A 21,734-nucleotide genomic window follows, 5' to 3' on the forward strand; every position below is an offset into this window, starting at 1 on the left:
TGGTGTTTGTTGTGGCAGAGTGTGAATGCAAGTAAGGTTAACCGGTCAAGTTGCAAAGTGTCAAAATCTCAAAGTTTTTTGGTGGAAATAGATTTGTCAGCACCAAACGTTCATGCAAAACGGACCGCTATTTCTCCCGCCCGAATTGTTCTTGCTAACGTACAGCAACAGAAATTGTTCAATATTAAAGCAAATTACTGCGGATGTGAAATCTCAAAGAAAAAGGGGAAAAGATGGAAAATCTCAGCGGTTCTGGCGGCATCTGTGAAGAGAGAACTGAGCAATTTTTTCGACTCAGGGTCACTCTTAGGCAGAGAAAATCAGTTAATCATTCAATCGTTACACTCTGTTGTCGTTGCTATACTTTTAAAATGTTCCTCCAGGTTTTCTTGAGGTCAATCCTATTGTGCATTCAACGGAAAATACTGCGGATGCTGCAAATCTGCAAGAGAAACTAAAAGTGAGAGGATAAAATCTTTAAAAATCTGAGGATATCCGTGGTGCCAGACACAGAGTTAAAGTTCCAAATGCGCGTGATCCTTCTCCAGGGCTGAAGCGAGGGGGAAATGTGATGGTGTAGGTGAGCAAAATTGAAGATGAGTTGAAAATGTGAGTTAAAAGGTTTGAAAAAAGTGCTTCAGCACACAAGGGATAGCGAGCTTTAAGGTTCGCATAGCGGGGATTGCGCCAACATTTACTGCATTCACCATGAAATGTTGAGCATCACTCCAGCTGTTAATTTTCATTGAAGGCACTGCTGAGCTTTGAACTCAGGATCTCTTGTTTACTAGACAAGCACTTTAACCATCTAAGCCACAGCACCAGCATGCCAGCTTAGTGTGCAAGTTTAGAACAGATTTCAATCATTTTGATTCAACATCAGTTTTCCTGACATCTCATACGGGCCTTCCGAGTGCAAATTAAAATATTCATTGGCACTGGTCTTTGAAACTGTAAAATTGCATTTATTACAGGAAATGCTGGATTTGTAGCAGTTCTGCATGGGATAAGTAAACCAACAGGAAATGATTGGTCGAACTGGGAAGTGAGTGAACATGACCAGAAATCTATTGTTTTATAATACAGGAGAATGTCAGCAGAGAATTTAAACATGAACTGAAAATGTAGCAAACTGCTTGACAATTCTCCATGGCTGTTGCACTTTAGCAAAGATGATATTGTCACCGTTCTTCCATTTTCCCTGACCTGTTCTGCATTCTTTATTCTTCTTTTTTGTTGTTCATTGGGAAGCAAACATCTTGAGCCAAAGTAAGAGCCCTGATAGGGACTTGAACGCTGGACCCTCATAATAAAAGTATGAAGCTCTACCGAATGAGCTACCAAGGCCCAATCTTTGCTGGTTCTCATAATTTGCTTCAATGTCTCATGAGGGATGTTTTGAATTTCCTTCTTTGGTGATGCAGCCTCTCCAGCTCATTTTACTCGCAGGCAGAGCAGCAGCCTCCGTTTGGCTTCCTTTCACAAATTCTTCAGTTTGCACCAACTACTCGCTTCTTACCAGTGACTTGTGATGTGACATCAGTTGTTACCCCCGGACCTGCACTGTCACTTCAAGGCTTTGAAGATTACGTTTAATTCGGTGAAATATAAGTGGAAAGCTACAAAGACATAGCTTGTATTGTGAGAGAGAGTAAAGGGAGTCATCTGGTGTTTGTTGTGGCAGAGTGTGAATGCAAGTAAGGTTAACCGGTCAAGTTGCAAAGTGTCAAAATCTCAAAGTTTTTGGGTGGAAATAGATTTGTCAGCGCCAAATCTTCATGCAAAACGGACCGCTATTTCTCCCGCCCGAATTGTTCTTGCTAACGTACAGCAACAGAAATTGTTCAATATAATAGCAAATTATTGCGGATGTGAAATCTCAAAGAAAAAGGGGAAAAGATGGAAAATCTCAGCGGTTCTGGCGGCATCTGGGAAGAGAGAACTGAGCAATTTCTTACGACAAATGAGTCACTATTCGGCAGAGCAAATCAGTTAACCATTCAATCGTTACACTCTGTTGTCGTTGCTATAATTTTAAAATGTTCCTCCAGTTTTTCTTGAGGTAAATCCTATTATGCATTCAAAGGAAAATACCGCGGATGCTGCAAATCTGCAAGAGAAACCAAAAGTGAGAGGATAAAATCTTTACAAATCTGAGGATATCCGTGGTGCCAGACACAGAGTTAATGTTTCAAATGCGCGTGATCCTTCTACAGGGCTGAAACGAGGAGGAAATGCGAGGGTGTAGGTGAGCAAAATTGAAAATGAGCGGAAAATGAGAGTTAAAAGGTTTGAAGAAAGTGTTTCAGCACACAAGGGAAAGCAAGCTTTAAGGTTCGCGTTGCAGGGACATTGCCAACATTTTCTGCATTCACCATGCAATGTTGAGCATCACTCCAGCTGCTAATTTTCATTGAAGGCACTGCTGAGATTTAAACTCAGGATCTCCTGTCTACTAGACAGGCACTTTAACCATCTAAGCCACAGCACCAGCATGCAAGCTTAGCGTGCAAGTTTAGAACAGATTTCAATCATTTTGATTCAACATCAGTTTTCCTGACATCTCATACGGGCCTTCCGAGTGCAAATTAAAATATTCATTGGCACTGGTCTTTGAAACTGTAAAATTGCACTTATTACTGGAAATGCTTCCGGGTGCGGCTATGCAGAGCTAAGTCGCATATTCGGCAGCTCCTGCTTGGAACGGACTTTTGGGCTCTTTTACAGGGCCCCCACGGCATTTGTTTGACATTTCCCGGTGTGGGAAGAAGGCTGCAATATTCCCCCGACAGTGTCCCCCAGGAAGGGTATGTCTCTTGGTTGCCAGACACACGCAGAAACAGTAAAAGATTTGGCTGCAACTGCGGGATAAACAGAGCCTCTTCCAGCATGCAGGCGGGGGAAGGGCAAGCTTAAAGCTGCAAGCTGACCTGAGGGCCTGTATCGAAAGTGAATTCTAGCAGCAGAGGGAACAAATGTGAAAAGACCTCTTCAAGGCCACTGAAGGGACTTCCGGTTGCGGTGATGCCTAGCTAGCCGCACGCTTCGACGGCTCCAGCTCCGACGGACCTTCGGGCTCTTTTAAGAGCCCCAACGGGGAATTTTTCGACGACGCAACCCGGTGTGGGGCGTGTGAGAAGGGAGTCCCCCCCAAACGAAGGAGGAAAAAACCGGCGGCGGCGGCTGCAGCGCGAGGAATGGTCGACCAAAGGGTCAGAAAGAGAGAAGTACAAGATGGCGGCGGAGAAAGCGCAGGCGACATGTGGGCCTGAGCATGAAATTGTGAGACGGTGCGTGGAGCTGCTGAAGAGGGAGGTGCTGACCCCGTTGCTACAGGCAATTGAGGGGCTCAAGGAGACATTAAAGACCCAGGAGACAGAGCTCCGTGTGGTGGAGCAGAAGGTGACAGATATTGAGGACGAGATCCTGGGCCTGGCGGTTAAGACACAGACGCACGAGGCACTTCATAAAAAGTGTACTGAAAGGATCGAAGCCCTAGAAAATGGAGCGCGAAGGAAGAACCTTCGGATACTGGGTCTCCCTGAGGGTGTGGAAGGAGTGGACTGTGGAGCGTACGCAAGTACGATGCTGAGCTCACTGATGGGTGCTGAGGCCCCTACGGGCCCCTTGGAGGTGGAGTGGGCAAATCGGATTCCGGCGAGAAGACCAAAAGCGGGAGAACCACCCAGGGCGATAATCGTGCGATTTTACCGTCTTAAGGATAGAGAAGAGGTCCTGAGATGGGCTAAAAAGGTGCGGAGTAGCAGATGGGAGAATGCAGTGGTACGGGTATACCAGGATTGGAGTGCGGAGGTGGCGAGAAGGAGGGCGAGCTTCAACCGAGCCAAAGAGGTGTTGCATAAAAGGAAGGTGAAGTTCGGGATGCTGCAGCCGGCAAGACTATGGGTCACGTATCAGGAGAGACACCATTATTTCGAGACGGCGGAGGAAGCATGGACCTTCATCAAAGAAGAGAAATTGGATCGGAACTGAGGGACTGATGCTGCAGGAAATGTTATTGTTAATGTTACGGTGGAAGTTAATTGAGAAGTAAACAGGGAAGGGGGGGGGACATTGGGGAAATGTGGGCGCCGGTGAGGGGGGAAAGACGGGACATAGTTGGAGAATGGGGAAGGGGAGGGGGAGGGGAAAGGGAGCTGCGCCATAAGAGGCGGGTCAGGTAAAGGGATGTTCCCGCACCAGAAAGAATAAGGCGGGAAGACAGGCGCAAGGCGGATGGGAGTTCCCCACATGGGAGGGTCGAGGAGTGAGCAGGAGTAGCCGGGGTCAGTTGAAGTCAGCTGACTTACGGAAGTAATATGGGGGGAGCAATCATGCTAGAAAGAGATCTAGCGGGGAGGGGAGGAGGGAGGGGGAGGGGGGGGGACAACTGGGTTGCTGCTGCGGAAATCCAAAAGGAAATGGCTAAAGAGTGGGTGGGCGGGGATGGTGTGCGACGCTGGGGGAGCGAGCGGGAGCGCGGAGGCGGGATATGGGACTGGCCTAGAGAAGGTAATGGCTAGTCGACACGGGAGGGGGGCAGGTAGCCCCCTAGTGAGGCTGATCACGTGGAACGTGAGAGGCCTGAACGGACCAATAAAAAGGGCCAGAGTGCTCGCGCATTTGAAAGGACTAAGGGCAGACGTGGTTATGCTCCAAGAGACGCACCTAAAGGTGGCGGACCAAGTTAGGCTAAGGAAAGGATGGGTGGGACAGGTGTTCCACTCAGGACTGGACGCAAAGAATAGACGGGTGGCCATTTTGGTGGGGAAACAGGTCGCATTTGAAGCAAAGAACATCGTAGCAGATAGCGGAGGTAGATATATAATGGTGAGTGGCAGGCTGGAGGGAATGGAGGTCGTGTTGGTTAACGTGTATGCCCCAAACTGGGACGATGCGGGATTTATGAGACGGATGCTGGGGCGTATACCGGACCTGGAGGTAGGAAACTTGATTTTAGGAGGGGACTTTAATACGGTGCTGGACCCGGGGCTAGATAGATCCAGCTCAAGGACCGGAAGAAGGCCGGCAGCGGCCAAGGTACTTAAGGGGTTTATGGACCAAATGGGGGGAGTGGATCCATGGCGATTTCTTAGACCTAGGGCTAGGGAGTTTTCCTTGTTCTCCCATGTCCATAAAGTGTACTCCCGGATAGATTTTTTTGTTTTGGGAAGGTTGTTGATCTCTAGGGTGGAAGAAGCTGAGTACTCAGCCATAGCGGTTTCGGATCATGCCCCACATTGGGTGGACCTGGAATTAGGAGAGGAAAGGGAGCAGAGAACACTCTGGCGATTAGATGTGGGACTGATGGCGGATGAGGGAGTGTGTGCAAGAGTGCGGGGGTGTATTGAGAGATATCTGGAGGTCAATGACGACGGCGAGGTCCCTGTGGGAGTGGTCTGGGAAGCACTAAAAGCGGTGGTCAGAGGAGAGCTGATCTCTATTGGGGCCCACAAAAGGAAAACAGAGGCCAAGGAAAGGGAAAGATTACTGGGGGAGATTTTAAGGATGGATAGGGAATTTGCAGAGACCCCGGAGGAGGAATTGTACAGGGAGAGGAAACGACTCCAGACGGAATTTGACCTTCTGACCACCAGAAAGGCGGAGGTACTGTGGAGGAAGGCACAGGGGAGGAGGTATGAATATGGGGAAAAGGCGAGTCGCCTGTTGGCTCATCAATTACGAAAGAGGGCAGCAGCGAGGGAGATAGGAGGAATTAGGGATGAAAGGGGAGACACTGTGCGAAGGGCAGGAAAGATAAATGAGGTGTTCAAGACCTTCTATGAGGAACTGTATAGGTCTCAACCCCCAGAGGGAGAGGAGGGGATGCGGCAGTTCCTGGACCAATTGAGGTTCCCGAAAGTGGAGGAGCGGGGGGTGGTAGGCCTGGGGGCACCGATTGGGGTGGACGAGGTTATTAAGGGACTGGGAAGCATGCAAGCAGGGAAGGCCCCAGGACCAGACGGGTTCCCGGTGGAGTATTACAGAAAATATGTGGACTTGTTGGCCCCGTTGTTGGTGAGGACGTTCAATGAGGCCAGGAAAGGGGGGACTCTACCCCCGACGATGTCGGAGGCGACGATATCGTTAATTTTGAAGAGGGATAAAGATCCGTTGCAGTGCGGGTCCTATAGACCCATTTCATTGTTGAACGTGGACGCCAAATTGTTGGCAAAGGTACTGGCATCGAGGATAGAGGACTGTGTCCCGGGGGTGGTGCACGAAGACCAGACAGGGTTCGTAAAAGGGAGACAACTGAATGTTAACGTGCGACGACTATTAGGGGTGATAATGATGCCCCCAGTGGAGGGGGAGGCAGAGATAGTGGCGGCAATGGACGCAGAGAAGGCATTTGATAGGGTGGAGTGGGAGTATTTATGGGAAGTGTTAAGGAGGTTTGGGTTTGGGAACGGGTTTATTAGCTGGGTTAGACTTCTTTATGGGGCTCCAACGGCAAGCGTAGTTACAGGTCGACATAGATCGGAGTATTTCCGACTATATAGGGGAACAAGACAGGGATGCCCGCTGTCTCCATTGTTGTTCGCGTTGGCAATTGAACCTCTGGCCATGGCGTTGAGAGACTCCAGGAAATGGAGAGGGGTGATTAGAGGGGGAGAAGAACACCGAGTCTCGTTATATGCGGATGACCTATTGTTATACGTGTCGGACCCAGCGGGGGGAATGATAGAGGTTATGCGAATTTTGAGGGGGTTCGGGGATTTCTCGGGGTATAGGCTAAACATGGGGAAGAGTGAATTATTTGTGATACATCCAGGGGACCAGAGTAGAGAGATAGAAGGCTTGCCTCTAAGGAAAGTGGAAAGAAACTTCCGATACCTGGGGATTCAGATCGCTAGGAGCTGGGGAACCTTGCACAGACTTAATCTGACACGGTTGGTAGAACAAATGGAGGAGGACTTCAAGAGGTGGGACATGCAGCCTCTATCGCTGGCGGGCAGGGTGCAAGCAATTAAGATGATGGTCCTCCCGAGGTTCTTATTTGTATTTCAATGTCTCCCTATACTAATCACTAAGACCTTTTTTAATAAAATAGACAGGAGCATCACGAGCTTCGTGTGGGCAGGGAAAGTTCCGAGAGTAAGGAGGGGGTTCCTTCAGCGTAGTAGGGACAGAGGAGGATTGGCACTACCGAACTTGGGCGATTACTATTGGGCCGCCAATGTGGCAATGATACGTAAATGGATGATGGAGGGTGAGGGAGCGGCGTGGGAAAGACTGGAGAGAAAGTCCTGTAAAGGGACGAGTTTAGAGGCGCTGGTGACGGCGCCGCTACCGATCTCACCTAAAAAGTTTACCACGAACCCGGTGGTGGCGGCAACATTGGATATCTGGGGACAGTGGAGGCGACAGAGAGGGGTGCGGGGAGCCCTGGTGGGGTCCCCAATGAGGAACAACCATAGGTTCGCCCCAGGAAGAATGGATGGAGGATTTCAGAGCTGCTACCAGTTGGGAATTAGGAGGGTGGGAGATTTATTTATAGATGGGACTTTTGCGAGCTTGGGAGCATTGGAGGAAAAGTATAAGTTGCCCCGGGGAAATTTCTTGAGATATATGCAGGTGAGGGCATTTACTAGACAACAGGTGAGGGAATTTCCGTTGCTCCCGACACAGGGGATACAGGACAGGGTGCTTTCAGGGGTGTGGGTCGGAGAGGGCAAGGTGTCAGAGATTAACCGAGAGATGAGGGAAGAGGGGGAGGAGTCGGTGGGCGAACTAAAAGGAAAGTGGGAAGAAGAACTAGGGGAGGAGATAGAGGAGGGTATGTGGGCTGATGCCCTAAGCAGGGTAAATTCCTCTTCCTCATGCGCCAGGCTTAGCCTGGTTCAATTTAAGGTGCTACATAGAGCACACATAACGGGAGCAAGGTTGAGCAGGTTCTTTGGAGTGGAGGACAAATGTGGGAGGTGTGGCGGGAGCCCGGCAAACCACGCACATATGTTTTGGGCATGCCCGGCACTGGAAGGGTATTGGAAGGGAGTGACGAGAGTGATTTCGCGGGTGGTGAAGGCCCGGGTCAAACCAGGCTGGGGGTTAGCTCTATTTGGAGTTGCGGAAGAGCCGGGAGTGCAGGAGGCGAAAGAGGCCGACGTTGTGGCCTTTGCGTCCCTAGTAGCCCGGCGCAGGATCCTACTCATGTGGAAGGAGGCGAAACACCCCGGACTGGAGGCCTGGGTAAATGATATGGCGGGGTTCATTAAACTGGAGCAGATAAAGTTTGCCCTGAGAGGATCGGCTCAAGGGTTCACCAGGCGGTGGCAGCCATTTCTCGACTACCTAGGGGAACGTTAGAGGGAAGACAGATGACCAGCAGCAGCAACCCAGGGGGAGGGGGGGGGGGGGGGGGGAGGAGGGGGGGGGGGTTTAGTTTAGGTCAAAGTTAAAGGGGTTTTGTTACTTGTGTATTGTTTAAAATTTCTGTATTGTTATTGTTGCGTTTGCTTTGTAAGAGGGGAAAAATTGTTGTTTGGGAAAAAATTTTCAATAAAACATTTATAAAAAAATAAAAAAAAATAAAAATTACTGGAAATGCTGGATTTGTAGCAGTTCTGCATGGGATAAGTAAACAAACAGGAAATGATTGGTCGAACTGGGAAGTGAGTGAACATGACCAGATATCTATTGTGGTATAATACAGGACAATGTCAGGAGAGAATTTTAACATGAACTGAAAATGTAACAAACTTCTTGACAATTCTCCATGGCTGTTGCACTTTAGCAAAGATGATATTGTCACCGTTCTTCCATTTTCCCTGACCCGTTCTGCATTCTTTATTCTTCTTTTTTGTTGTTCATTGCAAAGCAAACGTCTTGAGCCAAAGTAAGAGCCCTGATAGGGACTTGAACGCTGGACCCTCATAATAAAAGTATGAAGCTCTACCGAATGAGCTACCAAGGCCCAATCTTTGCTGGTTCTCATAATTTACTTCAACGTCTCATGAGGGATGTTTTGAATTTCCTTCTTTGGTGATGCAGCCTCTCCAGCTCATTTTACTCGCAGGCACAGCAGAAGCCTCCGTTTGGCTTCCTTTCACAAATTCTTCAGCTTGCACCAACTACTCGCTTCTCACCAGTGACTTGTGATGTGACATCAGTTGTTACCCCCGGACCTGCACTGTCACTTCAAGGCTTTGAAGGTTACGTTTAATTCGGTGAAATATAAGTGGGAAGCTACAAGGACACAGATTGTATTGTGAGAGAGAGTAAACGGTGTCATCTGGCGTTTGTTGTGGCAGAGTGTGAATGCAAGTAAGGTTAACCGGTCAAGTTGCAAAGTGTCAAAATCTCAAAGTTTTTGGGTGGAAATAGATTTGTCAGCACCAAATCTTCATGCAAAACGGACCGCTATTTCTCCCGCCCGAATTGTTCTTGGTAACGTACAGCAACAGAAATTGTTCAATATTAAAGCAAATTACTGCGGATGTGAAATCTCAAAGAAAAAGGGGAAAAGATGGAAAATCTCAGCGGTTCTGGCGGCATCTGGGAAGAGAGAACTGAGCAATTTTTTGAAGTCAGGGTCACTCTTAGTCAGAGCAAATCAGTTAATCATTCAATCGTTACACTCTGTTGTCGTTGCTATACTTTTAAAATGTGCCAGCAGGTTTTCTTGAGGTAAATCCTGTTATGCATTCAAAGGAAAATACCGCGGATGCTGCAAATCTGCAAGAGCAACTAAAAGTGAGAGGATAAAATCTTTAAAATTCTGAGGTTATCCGTGGTGCCAGACACAGAGTTAAAGTTTCAAATGTGCGTGATCCTTCTACAAGGCTGAAGCGAGGAGGAAATGCGATGGTGTAGGTGAGCAAAATTGAAGATGAGTTGAAAAAAGGAGTTAAAAGGTGCTTCAGCACACAAGGGAAAACAAGCTTTTAGGTTTGCATTGCAGGGATTGTGCTAAGATTTACTGCATTCACTATGAAATGTTGAGCATCACTACAGTTGTTAATTTCCAATGAAGACACTGTTGAGATTTGAACTCAGGATCTACGGGTTATTAGACAGGCACTTTAACCATCTAAGCCACAGCATCAGCATGCAAGCTTAGCGTGCAAGTTTAGAACAGATTTCAATCATTTTGATTCAACATCAGTTTTCCTGACATCTCATACGGGCCTTGCGAGTGCAAATTAAAATTTTCATTGGCACTGGTCTTTGAAACTGTAAAATTGCACTTATTACTGGAAATGCTGGATTTGTAGCAGTTCGGCATGGGATAAGTAAACAAACAGGAAATGATTGGTCGAACTGGGAAGTGAGTGAACATGACCAGACATCTATTGTGGTATAATACAGGACAATGTCAGGAGAGAATTTTAACATGAACTGAAAATGATGCAAACTTCTTGACAATTCTCCATGTCTGTTGCACTTTAGCAAAGATGATATTGTCACCGTTCTTCCATTTTCCCTGACCCGTTCTGCATTCTTTATTCTTCTTTTTTGTTGTTCATTGGGAAGCAAACGTCTTGAGCCAAAGTAAGAGCCCTGATAGGGACGTGAACGCTGGACCCTCATATTAAAATTCTGAAGCTCTATCGAATGCGCTACCACGGTCTAATCTTTGCTGGTTCTCTAAGTCACTTCAAAGTCTCATGAGGGATGTTTTGAATTTCCATCTTTGGTGATGCAGCCTCTCCAGCTCATTTTACTCGCAGGCAGAGCAGCAGCCTCCGTTTGGCTTCCTTTCACAAATTCTTCAGCTTGCACCAACTACTCGCTTCTTACCAGTGACTTGTGATGTGACATCAGTTGTTACCCCCGGACCTGCACTGTCACTTCAAGGCTTTGAAGATTACGTCTAATTCGATGAAATATAAGTGGGAAGCTACAAAAACACAAAGATTGTATTGTGAGAGAGAGTAAAGGGTGTCTTCTAGTGTTTGTTGTGGCAGAGTGTGAATGCAAGTAAGGTTAACCAGTCAAGTTGCAAAGTGTCAAAATCTCAAAGTTTTTGGGTGGAAATAGGTTTGTCAGCAGCAAATCTTCATGCAAAACGGACCGCTATTTCTCCCGCCCGAATTGTTCTTGCTAACGTACAGCAACAGAAATTGTTCAATATAAAAGCAAATTACTGCGGATGTGAAATCTCAAAGAAAAAGGGGAAAAGATGGAAAATCTCAGCGGTTCTGGCGGCATCTGGTAAGAGAGAACTGAGCAATTTTTTGAAGTCAGGGTCACTCTTAGTCAGAGCAAATCAGTTAATCATTCAATCGTTACACTCTGTTGTCGTTGCTATACTTTTAAAATGTGCCAGCAGGTTTTCTTGAGGTAAATCCTATTATGCATTCAAAGGAAAATACCGCGGATGCTGCAAATCTGCAAGAGAAACTAAAAGTGAGAGGATAAAATCTTTAAAATTCTGAGGTTATCCGTGGTGCCAGACACAGAGTTAAAGTTTCAAATGAGCGATATCCTTCTACAAGGCTGAAGCGAGGAGGAAATGCGATGGTGTAGGTGAGCAAAATGAAGATGAGCGGAAAATGTGAGTTTAAAGGTTTGAAAAAAATGCTTCAGCACACATGGGAATGCAAGCTTTAAGGTTCGCGTTGCAGGGATTGTGCCAACATTTTCTGCATTTACCATGAAATGTTCAGCATCACTCCAGCTGTTAATTTCCATTGAAGGCACTGCTGAGATTTGAACTCAGGATCTCCTGTTTACTAGACAGGTGCTTCAACCATCTAAGCCACAGCACCACGATGCAAGCTTAGCGTGCAAGTTTAGAACAGATTTCAATCATTTTGATTCAACATCAGTTTTCTTGCCATCTCATACGGGCCTTCCGAGTGCATATTAAAACATTCTTTGGAGCTGTAAAATTGCATTTATTACTGGAAATGCTGGATTTGTAGCAGTTCTGCATGGGATAAGTAAACAAACAGGAAATGATTGGTCGAACTGGGAAGTGAGTGAACATGACCAGAAATCTATTGTGGTATAATACAGGACAATGTCAGGAGAGAATTTTAACATGAACTGAAAATGAAGCAAACTTCTAGACAATTCTCCATGGCTGTTGCACTTCAGCAAAGATGATATTGTCACCGTTCTTCCATTTTCCCTGACCCGTTCTGCATTCTTTATTCTTCTTTTTTGTTGTTCATTAGGAATCAAACGTCTTGAGCCAAAGTAAGAGCCCTGATAGGGACTTGAACGCTGGACCCGCATAATAAAAGTATGAAGCTCTACCGAATGAGCTACCAAGGCCCAATCTTTGCTGGTTCTCATAATTTACTTCAACGTCTCATGAGGGATGTTTTGAATTTCCTTCTTTGGTGATGCAGCCTCTCCAGCTCATTTTACTCGCAGGCATAGCAGCAGCCTCCGTTTGGCTTCCTGTCACAAATTCTTCAGCTTGCACCAACTACTCGCTTCTCACCAGTGACTTGTGATCTGACATCAGTTGTTACCCCCGGACCTGCACTGTCACTTCAAGGCTTTGAAGATTACGTTTAATTCGGTGAAATATAAGTGGGAAGCTACAAAGACACAGATTGTATTGTGAGAGAGAGTAAACGGTGTCATCTGGCGTTTGTTGTGGCAGAGTGTGAATGCAAGTAAGGTTAACCGGTCAAGTTGCAAAGTGTCAAAATCTCAAAGTTTTTGGGTGGAAATAGATTTGTCAGCACCAAATCTTCATGCAAAACGGACCGCTATTTCTCCCGCCCGAATTGTTCTTGGTAACGTACAGCAACAGAAATTGTTCAATATTAAAGCAAATTACTGCGGATGTGAAATCTCAAAGAAAAAGGGGAAAAGATGGAAAATCTCAGCCGTTCTGGCGGCAGCTGGGAAGAGAGAACTGAGCAATTTTTTCGACTCAGGGTGACTCTTCAGCAGAGCAAATCAGTTAATCATTCAATCGTTACACTCTGTTGTCGTTGCTATACTTTTAAAATGTTCCTCCAGGTTTTCTTGAGGTAAATCCTGTTATGCATTCAAAGGAAAATACCGCGGATGCTGCAAATCTGCAAGAGCAACTAAAAGTGAGAGGATAAAATCTTTAAAATTCTGAGGTTATCCGTGGTGCCAGACACAGAGTTAAAGTTTCAAATGTGCGTGATCCTTCTACAAGGCTGAAGCGAGGAGGAAATGCGATGGTGTAGGTGAGCAAAATTGAAGATGAGTTGAAAAAAGGAGTTAAAAGGTGCTTCAGCACACAAGGGAAAACAAGCTTTTAGGTTTGCATTGCAGGGATTGTGCTAAGATTTACTGCATTCACTATGAAATGTTGAGCATCACTACAGTTGTTAATTTCCAATGAAGACACTGTTGAGATTTGAACTCAGGATCTACTGTTTACTAGACAGGCGCTTTAACCATCTAAGCCACAGCACCTGCATGCATGCTTAGCGTGCAAGTTTAGAACAGATTTCAATCATTTTGATTCAACATCAGTTTTCCTGACATCTCATACGGGCCTTCCGAGTGCAAATTAAAATATTCATTGGCACTAGTCTTTGAAACTGTAAACTTGCATTTATTACTGGAAATGCTGGATTTGTAGCAGATCTGCATGGGATAAGTAAACAAACAGGAAATGATTGGTCGAACTGGGAAGTGAGTGAACATGACCAGAAATCTATTGTGGTATAATACAGGACAATGTCAGGCGAGAATTTTAACATTAACTGAAAATGAAGCAAACTTCTAGACAATTCTCCATGGCTGTTGCACTTTAGCAAAGATGATATTGTCACCGTTCTTCCATTTTCCCTGACCCGTTCTGCATTCTTGATTCTTCTTTTTTGTTGTTCATTGTGAAGCAAACGTCTTGAGCCAAAGTAAGAGCCCTGATAGGGACTTGAACGCTGGACCCTCATAATAAAAGTATGAAGCTCTATCGAATGGGCTACCAAGGAGCAATCTTTGCTGGTTCTCATAATTTACTTCAACGTCTCATGAGGGATGTTTTGAATTTCCTTCTTTGGTGATGCAGCCTCTCCAGCTCATTTTACTCGCAGGCAGAGCAGCAGCCTCCGTTTGGCTTCCTTTCACAAATTCTTCAGCTTGCACCAACTATTTGCTTCTCACCAGTGACTTGTGATGTGACATCAGTTGTTACCCCCGGACCTGCACTGTCACTTCAAGGCTTTGAAGGTTACGTTTAATTCGGTGAAATATAAGTGGGAAGCTACAAAAACACAAAGATTGTATTGTGAGAGAGAGTAAAGGGTGTCTTCTAGTGTTTGTTGTGGCAGAGTGTGAATGCAAGTAAGGTTAACCGGTCAAGTTGCAAAGTGTCAAAATCTCAAAGTTTTTGGGTGGAAATAGGTTTGTCAGCAGCAAATCTTCATGCAAAACGGACCGCTATTTCTCCCGCCCGAATTGTTCTTGCTAACGTACAGCAACAGAAATTGTTCAATATAAAAGCAAATTACTGCGGATGTGAAATCTCAAAGAAAAAGGGGAAAAGATGGAAAATCTCAGCGGTTCTGGCGGCATCTGGGAAGAGAGAACTGAGCAATTTTTTGAAGTCAGGGTCACTCTTAGTCAGAGCAAATCAGTTAATCATTCAATCGTTACACTCTGTTGTCGTTGCTATACTTTTAAAATGTGCCAGCAGGTTTTCTTGAGGTAAATCCTATTATGCATTCAAAGGAAAATACCGCGGATGCTGCAAATCTGCAAGAGAAACTAAAAGTGAGAGGATAAAATCTTTAAAATTCTGAGGTTATCCGTGGTGCCAGACACAGAGTTAAAGTTTCAAATGAGCGATATCCTTCTACAAGGCTGAAGCGAGGAGGAAATGCGATGGTGTAGGTGAGCAAAATGAAGATGAGCGGAAAATGTGAGTTTAAAGGTTTGAAAAAAATGCTTTAGCACACATGGGAATGCAAGCTTTAAGGTTCGCGTTGCAGGGATTGTGCCAACATTTTCTGCATTTACCATGAAATGTTCAGCATCACTCCAGCTGTTAATTTCCATTGAAGGCACTGCTGAGATTTGAACTCAGGATCTCCTGTTTACTAGACAGGTGCTTCAACCATCTAAGCCACAGCACCACGATGCAAGCTTAGCGTGCAAGTTTAGAACAGATTTCAATCATTTTGATTCAACATCAGTTTTCTTGCCATCTCATACGGGCCTTCCGAGTGCATATTAAAACATTCTTTGGAACTGTAAAATTGCATTTATTACTGGAAATGCTGGATTTGTAGCAGTTCTGCATGGGATAAGTAAACAAACAGGAAATGATTGGTCGAACTGGGAAGTGAGTGAACATGACCAGAAATCTATTGTGGTATAATACAGGACAATGTCAGGAGAGAATTTTAACATGAACTGAAAATGAAGCAAACTTCTAGACAATTCTCCATGGCTGTTGCACTTCAGCAAAGATGATATTGTCACCGTTCTTCCATTTTCCCTGACCCGTTCTGCATTCTTTATTCTTCTTTTTTGTTGTTCATTGGGAATCAAACGTCTTGAGCCAAAGTAAGAGCCCTGATAGGGACTTGAACGCTGGACCCGCATAATAAAAGTATGAAGCTCTACCGAATGAGCTACCAAGGCCCAATCTTTGCTGGTTCTCATAATTTACTTCAACGTCTCATGAGGGATGTTTTGAATTTCCTTCTTTGGTGATGCAGCCTCTCCAGCTCATTTTACTCGCAGGCATAGCAGCAGCCTCCGTTTGGCTTCCTGTCACAAATTCTTCAGCTTGCACCAACTACTCGCTTCTCACCAGTGACTTGTGATGTGACATCAGTTGTTACCCCCGGACCTGCACTGTCACTTCAAGGCTTTGAAGATTACGTCTAATTCGATGAAATATAAGTGGGAAGCTACAAAAACACAAAGATTGTATTGTGAGAGAGAGTAAAGGGTGTCTTCTAGTGTTTGTTGTGGCAGAGTGTGAATGCAAGTAAGGTTAACCAGTCAAGTTGCAAAGTGTCAAAATCTCAAAGTTTTTGGGTGGAAATAGGTTTGTCAGCAGCAAATCTTCATGCAAAACGGACCGCTATTTCTCCCGCCCGAATTGTTCTTGCTAACGTACAGCAACAGAAATTGTTCAATATAAAAGCAAATTACTGCGGATGTGAAATCTCAAAGAAAAAGGGGAAAAGATGGAAAATCTCAGCGGTTCTGGCGGCATCTGGGAAGAGAGAACTGAGCAATTTTTTGAAGTCAGGGTCACTCTTAGTCAGAGCAAATCAGTTAATCATTCAATCGTTACACTCTGTTGTCGTTGCTATACTTTTAAAATGTGCCAGCAGGTTTTCTTGAGGTAAATCCTATTATGCATTCAAAGGAAAATACCGCGGATGCTGCAAATCTGCAAGAGAAACTAAAAGTGAGAGGATAAAATCTTTAAAATTCTGAGGTTATCCGTGGTGCCAGACACAGAGTTAAAGTTTCAAATGAGCGATATCCTTCTACAAGGCTGAAGCGAGGAGGAAATGCGATGGTGTAGGTGAGCAAAATGAAGATGAGCGGAAAATGTGAGTTTAAAGGTTTGAAAAAAATGCTTTAGCACACATGGGAATGCAAGCTTTAAGGTTCGCGTTGCAGGGATTGTGCCAACATTTTCTGCATTTACCATGAAATGTTCAGCATCACTCCAGCTGTTAATTTCCATTGAAGGCACTGCTGAGATTTGAACTCAGGATCTCCTGTTTACTAGACAGGTGCTTCAACCATCTAAGCCACAGCACCACGATGCAAGCTTAGCGTGCAAGTTTAGAACAGATTTCAATCATTTTGATTCAACATCAGTTTTCTTGCCATCTCATACGGGCCTTCCGAGTGCATATTAAAACATTCTTTGGAACTGTAAAATTGCATTTATTACTGGAAATGCTGGATTTGTAGCAGTTCTGCATGGGATAAGTAAACAAACAGGAAATGATTGGTCGAACTGGGAAGTGAGTGAACATGACCAGAAATCTATTGTGGTATAATACAGGACAATGTCAGGAGAGAATTTTAACATGAACTGAAAATGAAGCAAACTTCTAGACAATTCTCCATGGCTGTTGCACTTCAGCAAAGATGATATTGTCACCGTTCTTCCATTTTCCCTGACCCGTTCTGCATTCTTTATTCTTCTTTTTTGTTGTTCATTGGGAATCAAACGTCTTGAGCCAAAGTAAGAGCCCTGATAGGGACTTGAACGCTGGACCCGCATAATAAAAGTATGAAGCTCTACCGAATGAGCTACCAAGGCCCAATCTTTGCTGGTTCTCATAATTTACTTCAACGTCTCATGAGGGATGTTTTGAATTTCCTTCTTTGGTGATGCAGCCTCTCCAGCTCATTTTACTCGCAGGCATAGCAGCAGCCTCCGTTTGGCTTCCTGTCACAAATTCTTCAGCTTGCACCAACTACTCGCTTCTCACCAGTGACTTGTGATGTGACATCAGTTGTTACCCCCGGACCTGCACTGTCACTTCAAGGCTTTGAAGATTACGTTTAATTCGGTGAAATATAAGTGGGAAGCTACAAAGACACAGATTGTATTGTGAGAGAGAGTAAACGGTGTCATCTGGCGTTTGTTGTGGCAGAGTGTGAATGCAAGTAAGGTTAACCGGTCAAGTTGCAAAGTGTCAAAATCTCAAAATTTTTGGGGTGGAAATAGATTTGTCAGCACCAAATCTTCATGCAAAACGGACCGCTATTTCTCCCGCCCGAATTGTTCTTGGTAACGTACAGCAACAGAAATTGTTCAATATTAAAGCAAATTACTGCGGATGTGAAATCTCAAAGAAAAAGGGGAAAAGGTGGAAAATCTCAGCGGTTCTGGCGGCATCTGGGAAGAGAGAACTGAGCAATTTTTTCGACTCAGGGTGACTCTTCAGCAGAGCAAATCAGTTAATCATTCAATCGTTACACTCTGTTGTCGTTGCTATACTTTTAAAATGTTCCTCCAGGTTTTCTTGAGGTAAATCCTGTTATGCATTCAAAGGAAAATACCGCGGATGCTGCAAATCTGCAAGAGCAACTAAAAGTGAGAGGATAAAATCTTTAAAATTCTGAGGTTATCCGTGGTGCCAGACACAGAGTTAAAGTTTCAAATGTGCGTGATCCTTCTACAAGGCTGAAGCGAGGAGGAAATGCGATGGTGGAGGTGAGCAAAATTGAAGATGAGCGGAAAATGTGAGTTTAAAGGTTTGAAAAAGTTGCATCAGCACACACGGGAATGCAAGCTTTAAGGTTCGCGTTGCAGGGATTCTTCAACATTTTCTGCATTTACCATGAAATGTTCAGCATTACTCCAGCTGTTAATTTCCATTGAAGACACTGCTGAGATTTGAACTCAGGATCTGCTGTTTACTAGACAGGCACTTTAACCATCTAAGCCACAGCACCTGCATGCATGCTTAGCGTGCAAGTTTAGAACAGATTTCAATCATTTTGATTCAACATCAGTTTTCCTGACATCTCATACGGGCCTTCCGAGTGCAAATTAAAATATTCATTGGCACTAGTCTTTGAAACTGTAAACTTGCATTTATTACTGGAAATGCTGGATTTGTAGCAGATCTGCATGGGATAAGTAAACAAACAGGAAATGATTGGTCGAACTGGGAAGTGAGTGAACATGACCAGAAATCTATTGTGGTATAATACAGGACAATGTCAGGCGAGAATTTTAACATTAACTGAAAATGAAGCAAACTTCTAGACAATTCTCCATGGCTGTTGCACTTTAGCAAAGATGATATTGTCACCGTTCTTCCATTTTCCCTGACCCGTTCTGCATTCTTGATTCTTCTTTTTTGTTGTTCATTGTGAAGCAAACGTCTTGAGCCAAAGTAAGAGCCCTGATAGGGACTTGAACGCTGGACCCTCATAATAAAAGTATGAAGCTCTATCGAATGGGCTACCAAGGAGCAATCTTTGCTGGTTCTCATAATTTACTTCAACGTCTCATGAGGGATGTTTTGAATTTCCTTCTTTGGTGATGCAGCCTCTCCAGCTCATTTTACTCGCAGGCAGAGCAGCAGCCTCCGTTTGGCTTCCTTTCACAAATTCTTCAGCTTGCACCAACTATTTGCTTCTCACCAGTGACTTGTGATGTGACATCAGTTGTTACCCCCGGACCTGCACTGTCACTTCAAGGCTTTGAAGGTTACGTTTAATTCGGTGAAATATAAGTGGGAAGCTACAAAGGCACAGATTGTATTGTGAGAGAGAGTAAACGGTGTCATCTGGCGTTTGTTGTGGCAGAGTGTGAATGCAAGTAAGGTTAACCGGTCAAGTTGCAAAGTGTCAAAATCTCAAAGTTTTTGGGTGGAAATAGATTTGTCAGCACCAAATCTTCATGCAAAATGGACCGCTATTTCTCCCGCCCGAATTGTTCTTGCTAACGTACAGCAACAGAAATTGTTCAATATTAAAGCAAATTACTGCGGATGTGAAATCTCAAAGAAAAAGGGGAAAAGATGGAAAATCTCAGCGGTTCTGGCGGCATCTGGGAAGGGAGAACTGAGCAATTTTTTCGACTCAGGGTCACTCTTCGGCAGAGCAAATCAGTTAATCATTCAATCGTTACACTCTGTTGTCATTGCTATACTTTTAAAATGTTCCTCCAGTTTTCTTGAGGTAAATCCTATTATGCATTCAAAGGAAAATACCGTGGATGCTGCAAATCTGCAAGAGAAACTAAAAGTGAGAGGATAAAATCTTTAAAATTCTGAGGTTATCCGTGGTGCCAGACACAGAGTTAAAGTTTCAAATGTGCGTGATCCTTCTACAAGGCTGAAGCGAGGAGGAAATGCGATGATGTTGGTGAGCAAAATTGAAGATGAGCGGAAAATGGGAGGTAAAAGGTTTGAAAAAAGTGCTACAGCACACAAGGGAAAGCGAGCTTTAACGTTCGTGTTGCAGGGATTGTGCCAACATTTTCTGCATTCACAATGAAATTTTGAGCATCACTCCAGCTGTTAAATTCCATTATAGGCACTGCTGAGATTTGAATTCAGAATCTCCTCTTTACTAGACAGGTGCTTTAACCATCTAAGCCACAGCACCAGCATGCAAGCTTAGCGTGCAAGTTTAGAACAGATTTCAATCATTTTGATTCAACATCAGTTTTCCTGACATCTCATACGGGCCTTCCGAGTGCAAATTAAAATATTCATTGGCACTGGTATTTGGAACTGTAAAATTGCATTTATTTCTGGAAATGCTGGATTTGTAGCAGTTCTGCATGGGATAAGTAAACAAACAGGAAATGATTGTTTGAACTGGGAAGTGAGTGAACATGACCAGAAATCGATTGTTGTTTAATACAGGACAATGTCAGGAGAGAGTTTTAACATGAACTGAAAATGTAGCAAACTTCTTGACAATTCTCCATGGCTGTTGCACTTTATCAAAGGTGATATTGTCACCGTTCTTCCATTTTCCCTGACCCGTTCTGCATTCTTTATTCTTCTTTTTTGTTGTTCATTGGGAAGCAAACGTCTTGAGCCAAAGTAAGAGCACTGATAGGGACTTGAACGCTGGACCCTCATATTAAAATTCTGAAGCTCGACCGAATGAACTACCAACGCCTAATCTTTGCTGGTTCTCATAAGTTACTTCAAAGTCTCATGAGGGATGTTATGTATTTCCTTCTTTGGTGATGCAACCTCTCCAGCTCATTTTACTCGCAGGCACAGCAGCAGCCTCCGTTTGGCTTCCTTTCACAAATTCTTCAGCTTGCACCAACTACTCGCTTCTTACCACTGACTTGTGATGTGACATCATTTGTTACCCCCGGATCTGCACTGTCACTTCAAGGCTTTGAAGATTACGTTTAATTCGGTGAAATATAAGTGGGAAGCTACAAAGACACAGATTGTATTGTGAGAGAGAGTAAAGGGTGTCATCTGGTGTTTGTTGTGGCAGAGTGTGAATGCAAGTAAGGTTAACCGGTCAAGTTGCAAAGTGTCAAAATCTCAAAGTTTTTGGGTGGAAACAGATTTGTCAGCACCAAATCTTGATGCAAAACGGACCGCTATTTCTCCTGCCGAATTGTTCTTGCTAACGTACAGCAACAGAAATTGTTCAATATAAAAGCAAATTATTGGGGATGTGAAATCTCAAAGAAAAAGGGGAAAAGATGGAAAATCTCAGCGGTCCTGGTGGCATCTGTGAAGAGAGAACTGAGCAATTTTTTCGACTCAGGGTCACTCGTAGGCAGAGCAAATCAGTTAATCATTCAATCGTTACACTCTGTTGTCGTTGCTATACTTTTAAAATGTTCCTCCTGGTTTTCTTGAGGTAAATCCTATTATGCATTCAAAGGAAAATACCGTGGATGCTGCAAATCTGCAAGAGAAACTAAAAGTTAGAGGATAAAATCTTTAAAAATCTGAGGATATCCGTGGTGCCAGACACAGAGTTAAAGTTTCAAATGCGCGACATCCTTCTACAGGGCTGAAGCGATGAGGAAATGCGATGGTGTAGGTGAGCATAATTGAAGATGAGCCGAAAATGGGAGTTAATATGTTTGAAAAAGGTGCTTCAGCACACAAGGGAAAGCGAGCTTTAAGTTACATGGATTCTGCCGATATTTCCCTCATTCACCATGAAATGTTGAGTATCACACCAGCCGTTAATTTCCAGTGAAGGCATTACTGAGCTTTGAACTCAAGATCACCTATTTACTAAACAGGTGCTTTAACCATCCAAGCCACAGCACCACCATGCAAGCGTAGCGTGCGAGTTTAGAACAGATTTCAATCATTTTGATTCAACATCAGTTTTCATGACATCTCATACGG

The 21,734-nt window shown here is 44.4% G+C and overlaps 4 non-coding genes across 4 annotated transcripts; all 4 read right to left on the reverse strand.

Moving 5' to 3' along the window:
• Nucleotides 1-749: 749 nt before the first annotated feature.
• On the reverse strand, nucleotides 750-823 carry trnat-agu (transfer RNA threonine (anticodon AGU)). Its single transcript has one exon. It is a non-coding gene; the product is annotated as a tRNA-Thr (tRNA).
• Nucleotides 824-11,640: 10,817 nt separating this feature from the next.
• trnat-agu (transfer RNA threonine (anticodon AGU)) lies at nucleotides 11,641-11,714 on the reverse strand. The gene has a single exon. It is a non-coding gene; the product is annotated as a tRNA-Thr (tRNA).
• A 3,235-nt stretch (nucleotides 11,715-14,949) lies between these two features.
• trnat-agu (transfer RNA threonine (anticodon AGU)) lies at nucleotides 14,950-15,023 on the reverse strand. The gene has a single exon. It is a non-coding gene; the product is annotated as a tRNA-Thr (tRNA).
• Nucleotides 15,024-16,603: 1,580 nt separating this feature from the next.
• trnat-agu (transfer RNA threonine (anticodon AGU)) lies at nucleotides 16,604-16,677 on the reverse strand. The gene has a single exon. It is a non-coding gene; the product is annotated as a tRNA-Thr (tRNA).
• Between the last annotated feature and the right edge of the window lie 5,057 nt (nucleotides 16,678-21,734).

The sequence above is a fragment of the Scyliorhinus torazame genome, chromosome 4 (genome assembly GCF_047496885.1).
Source record: "Scyliorhinus torazame isolate Kashiwa2021f chromosome 4, sScyTor2.1, whole genome shotgun sequence".
In the NCBI taxonomy this organism is placed as follows: domain Eukaryota; kingdom Metazoa; phylum Chordata; class Chondrichthyes; order Carcharhiniformes; family Scyliorhinidae; genus Scyliorhinus; species Scyliorhinus torazame.